Source organism: Echiichthys vipera, assembly GCF_963691815.1.
Source record: "Echiichthys vipera genome assembly, chromosome: 17".
Classification (NCBI taxonomy): Eukaryota; Metazoa; Chordata; class Actinopteri; order Perciformes; family Trachinidae; genus Echiichthys; species Echiichthys vipera.
The window spans coordinates 21,159,541-21,166,199 of NC_139842.1; positions in this window are offsets into that span (position 1 = coordinate 21,159,541).

Below are 6,659 nucleotides of genomic sequence, written 5' to 3' on the forward strand. Positions count from 1 at the left end.
ATATAAAACATCAGAAAGCACAAAAATCCATCAAAAGACTCCTACAAAACAACAGAAAACATCAAAAATCAATCAAAACACATTTCAAAACAGAAAATATAAAAAAATCAATCAAATGAAACCTTCAAAACAACAGAAAACATCAAAAATCAATCAAAGGACACATTCAAACCACAGAAAATATAAAAAATCAATCAAAACACCTTCAAAACAACAGAAAACATCGAAAATCAATCAAAACACATTCAAAACAACAGAAAATATAAAAAATGTAATCAAAGGACACCTACGAAACAACAGACAACATCAAAAATCAATCAAAACAACTTGAAAACAACAGAAAATATAAAAAAATCAATCAAAACACCTTCATAACAACAGAAAATATAAAAAAAATCAATCAAAGAACACCTTCAAAACAACAGAAAATATACAAAAATCAATCAAAGGACACCTACGAAACAACAGAAAACACATGAACCAACAATAACAAAACACCTGCAAAACATCAGAAGAAGAAAATGACCATAGAAGCACCTGGTCATTAAAAATCTTGACTTTAAAATGATCCATATTGAGTAGTTAAGTTCATCATGTTGGTGCCATTCAGGAGCCTGGTTATTTAGATGTTTAATAAAATGATCAAAATGTATTAAGCTTCATTTTAACCCCCCCCCCCCCCCCCCCCCCCTAATCTTATCTTAAATTTCATGAATAAACCCTTAAAATGTCCATTACATGGGCCCATACGTACATTATAATGTGAGTGTGACAGTGTTTGTTTATGTGGTGTCTTAACTTGTGAACTGGTTAAACTTTGGCCTCTCCCCTGCTCCTCCCCCCCTCCTCCCCCAGTGACCAGCAGGTGTCTGTGTGAGGGACAAAACAGGACCTCTGTTCTCCACTGTCCCGGGAAATGAGCTGGAAAATGAGGGGCGGAGGAACCACACCTCCTTCTCAGGACCTCTTTTGGCTCTGTCGCTGTCTCTCTCCACCCTCCGTCCGCGCTGTTTGAATACAGCTGCGACGTATGAATTTAACAGGGTGCTTAAACAGGCCCACGATCTGTCACTCTTCGTCTCTCCGCCCTCCTCCCCTCCGTCCTCCGTCCTCCACCCAGACCTGACCTCACTTGACTGGCAGAGCCAAACTCACTCAGCCCCTTCATTCAAACTCAATCTGCTTTCAGCCCCTCTCAAAGCCCGTTTTATAGGGGAAAGGCCACGTCGACAGCTTTAAACCCTCATATTCTCTCACTAATGCTACAATCGAGTAAGTGTTAGAGGATTAGGGGGTCTTCATGTTGTCATTAGGCTGGGCGTCTTATCTGCAGTCCATGATGTGGCTCTGAGCTCTGCCCTCTGAGCTGGGGGTTTGTTTTAAAAAATATAACTCTCAGGGTGGTAATTCATTATAATTACAGGTTTCATTATTGTTATAGTAAGTTTTTATATATGTTTATTCATTTTGCTTCATTTAATTCCAGCGCAAAATCATCCCATTGTCTTTTTCTGCACTTACATACATCAAATAGGCCGTAGAGAGAATTTGAACTGTAAACGGAGAAATCCAGGAGAGTCGCTAACACCCGGACGTGGCTAACAGTGATTAGCTCGGGGCAGTACGGTGAAGGCATTCAAAGGTCTTTTTTAACCACTAATACTGCTCAAAATAACAGCAAACCTCTACAGCAGCATGAGAAGAGTCCCCACACAGGAAACAAAGCACCAACAACATAGTTAATGAACCTGGAGTTTATTAAAAGACTGTTTTAAAGACTAACTTATGGCATTCTTCTTCAAGCATGCCCTGTTTGGGTTCTTTGGGTCAGAAGCTTTCCTAGGAATTATAAAGTCGTCCTTTTGGAAATGTTTGCTGCAGACACAGTAATCCCTCTGCCTAAGCATCTCGATCGGCGCCTCAATGTCCAGATTCAAAACAATAAGCCACTGGTTTATCAGAGCTCCGTCATCTTACCGCAATGGCAGCCCATGAAAAGCTTCTGGGTTGTAAGCTCTCATTTTTTATTCGCAGCTGGGAAAGACACAAACACGAACCATTCTGTCTCTCTCTTTAAGTTGCAGGCTAGTCGTCTTTACTATGAGAGGAGCTGGTACCTGGGCCAGTAGGTAAGTCTTTAAAACACTCTTTTAATAAACTCCAGGTTCACTAACTACGTTGTTGGTGCTTTGTTTTCTGTGTAGGGACTCTTCTCATGCTGCTGCAGAGGTTTGCTGTTGTTTTGAGCAGTATTAGTGGTTAAAAAAGACCTTTGAATGCCTTCAGCGTGCTGCCCCGAGCTAATCAGTGTTAGCCACGTCCAGCTGTTAGCGACTCTGCCGGATTTCTCCGTTAATAGTTGATAAACGATGTCTCTATGGCTTATTTGACGTATTTAAGTGCTGAAAAAAGACCATGGGATGTTTTTACTCTTTAAAGGTCCCACGTCGACAGGTGGCTCTGGAGTCTTTCCAGAGTTTTTCAGAGCGACTGAACTCAAATGGGTTTTTATTTAAAAGCAGGAATTCCAGCAATGCATCAGGAAGTGTGTCCATATGGTCACAATGTACCTGCTGTTCTGTTGTTCAGTGCTCAGAGCTGCAAAGGGACACTTTGATAAATCCTTTCATTTGTAACATTTGACGGATCGCTGTTACTTATGTGCACATTTTAGGTGCTGGACTTGAATATTTCCATTATATTTAACCAGAAAACACACAAATAAACACAAGTCAGCTACAAAACCTCACAGCACACCCAAATGAACAAAAACACACATGTAGAACTAGGGAAAACATAAAAGCTCAAGAAAATACACTCAAAATAACACAAAATAACAATAAAAACTGCATAAATTAAGAATAAAATACATAAAAAACACAAACCGATAGAAGAAAATGACCATAAAAGCACCAGATCTCATTAAAATCCTCTCCTGTTAAGGTGGATTTTCATTTGTATAATGTTTAATTTTGAAAGATCGCAGGTAATTATGAACAATTCGGTGCTGGACTTGAATATTTCAGAGCGAAACTTTGCACTTTTTATTAAAGATATGAAAACTGTTCAGTGATTCTCAAGGTGACGGTCCATGGAAAGTTGTCATGATGTATATATGGGGGTTTTTAACAAAATGAATTGTAGTTTAATGAATAAATTGTAATATTTACATCTATAATACTTCATAAATTCTGTCTCAACCTGCCAATAGGTTTTATTACATGTCTAATATACTTTAAATATATTTCTGTGCTGTTCTTTAACATAATAATTGAGATTATAGAAGTGTAGAAAATGCAGAATTCATATTTAAAAAGGTAAACACTTTCAATTCAGGACATATGTTTTATATTTTATATTTATATTATATTGCAGCATATTTACTTTAGAACGTGAACACTTCCTCTATCACCTTATTTCTCAGTTTCAGTCCTATTAAATTACTGCAATTCATTAAATTCATGTTAAATATAGTTCCTAACCACGTTCTGCTCAAATGTAACGTTTTTATAATATATATAATAAACTACGCTCTGCTACAACAGTGTCTTCTTTCAACAGTAAACTAAAAAACGTGTCTTTTTACGCAAACTTTTAATTATGTTTAAAGAATTAGTTTTATTTCTGTCCTTTAAGATGTTTTATTATCATTATTATTACTATCTCCTTTTTAAATGATGATAAAAACACATTCTTGTATGATTGTGTAATGTCCTAAATGTTTATGTTTCATTATTTTTATCCTATATGCTATTTGATGTAATACGACGTATCTTTGTTTTAATGTCTCGAAGCACATTGAGTTCACGCTTGTCGTATGAAATGTGCTGTATAAATAAATTTGACTTTATCTTTGTCAAAAAGTAGTTTAAAAAGTGCCGATTAGTTTGCTCAGGTCTATAAAACGCTACTCAAATGTCTCGTTTTGTGCACAAATCAAAGATGTAACGCAAAATATTCATCTTTGAGAAGCTGGAATCAGAGAATTTGTTATTAAAAAACAACTCAAACTGGCATAACTAACATTATAGCTGGTGATTCATTTAACAGTTAACCACCGATGAGTCTTTGCAGCTTTAACCACATTTGACTGTGATGAACCTGAACCTACTCTCAGTCCTGGTTTAGTGAAAAAGCTGAATTATTGATGCTTCGGCTGAAATCAAGTCGTCCGTTTATCTCCTCTCTGAAACACGAGCTGCCACTGGAGCCCTAATGTGTGAAGAGCCACCTGTAATGACTGTCACACACAATCGGGATCCTCCGCTGGTGAGTGTGACCCCATTGTGACCATCGGAGGAGTCCCCCGAGAGCATGTGAAAAGTGTGTCTGCCCCATGAATGTGTGAAGTGTGTGTGTGTGTGAGGAGCCAGCAGCAGGCAGAAGGCCAGGAGCTGCTGTCTGACACTGATTTGTAAAGGGAGACAATACGGCTCATTGACCTGCTCCTGCTCCACTGTCTGTTGCACATACCTCGCCCGTCCCTCCCCGGTGGCTTCGCTGCTCTTTAAACACCAGCAGCAGATTGTCACAGGCCCAGGGAGGGAGGGAGGGATGGAGGGAGAGAGGGAGAGAGGGAGAGGCAGAGGGCCACAGGTTGCTTTGACAATGAGAAAGAGAGAGGCGGAGGCAGAGCCAAAACTTTGATGGACGTTTATATTCTTTACATTTCATCCATAACATTTTTTATATTTTTATTATTATAATTACTGTTTTAATCTTATATCGTTGTTGGGTATTTTATTCCATTTTATTATTGTATGATTTTTTTATTATTATTATTATTTAACTACTTTTACTACACAAATTAAATTAAAAGACACCTACAAAACACCAGAACACATCAAATTCTACAATAAAAAACCTACAAAACATCAGAAATCAATTAAAAGACACCTACAAAACACCAGAAAACATCAAATTCTACAATAAAAAACCTACAAAACATCAGAAATCAATTAAAAGACACCTACAAAACACCAGAAAACATCAAATTCTACAATAAAAAACCTACAAAACATCAGAAAACATAAAATTCTACAATAAAAAACCTACAAAACATCAGAAATCAATTAAAAGACACCTACAAAACACCAGAAAACATCAAATTCTACAATAAAAAACCTACAAAACATCAGAAAACATAAAATTCTACAATCAAAACCTACAAAACATCAGAAATCAATTAAAAGACACCTACAAAACACCAGAAAACATCAAATTCTACAATAAAAAACCTACAAAACATCAGAAATCAATTAAAAGACACCTACAAAACACCAGAAAACATCAAATTCTACAATAAAAAACCTACAAAACATCAGAAAACGTAAAATTCTACAATAAAAAACCTACAAAACATCAGATATCAATTAAAAGACACCTACAAAACATCAGAAAACACAATAACCAACAATAAAACACCTACAAAACATCAGAAACCACAATAACCAACAATAAAACACCTACAAAACATCAGAAAACACAATAACCAACAATAAAACACCTACAAAACATCAGAAAACATCAAATTCTACAATAAAACACCTACAAAACATCAGAAAACATCAAATTCTACAATAAAACACCTACAAAACATCAGAAAACATCAAATTCTACAATAAAACACCTACAAAACATCAGAAATCAATTAAAAAATCAAATTTTCTTTACACACACACACACACACGCCCAAACACGACCTGTATACATGCAATTAATGTAGAGATGTCAGAGCGAGGGGGCAGCCAATGGTCCGGTGCCTTGCTCAACAGCACCTCGGCAGTGCCCAGGAGATGAACTGGCACCTCTCCAGCCACCAGTCCACGCTCCATACATGGTCCACACAGGGACTCAAACCGACGGTTCCCAGCCGAGTCACCTATGGACTGAGCTACTGCCGCCTATCAACCTTAAGCTGTCCTGTCAAATAAAGGCATAAAAAGCCACGAAAAACTTTATTTATAATATCTTTTTTAACACTTCCATTTAAACTTACATTAATAATCAATTACCAGAATTCTGTCCATTAAATACGCTTAAATGACTAATTATTTCAGCATAATCTAACAGATCATTTCAATAATTTGCACATGGCCCTGTTTATCTGACTTCCTACAGTCTCGGCTCTCAGGACTTTTATCATTTTGCAGAAATTTAGATTTTCTGCTCCAAGTACATGGAACATTTTGCAGTCAGAGCTTAAACTCCAAAGATAAACTCCTTTACATCCAGGCTTCAGGAGTGCAAATGCTTGGTTTGAGTGCAAATGTTTTAATTAAGCTTGTAAATTCTTTAACTAATTCTTTTAAGATTCAATTGTTAGTGTATTCCTATTGTTTGTTTCTTTTTGTTGTTGTCTTTGATTAATGTGTCCTTGTGTTGAAACTGCATGTGCTGTCATTCTTGGCCAGGTCTCCCTTGCAAAACAGATCTTGGATCTCAATGGGACAAACCTGGTTAAATAAAGGTTATATATGATATTTTAGGGTTAGATGGATGACTGAACGGGCGACAAGGGGACAGGCCCAGGGCGACAAGGGGACAGCGAGGAAAGAGAGACACTAAATGATCAGAAACAAACACAAAACGACTACAAAGAGACAAAAACAACCACAAAGGGAGGTGCAAACTGACAGAAAATAGACCTCAAATAGACA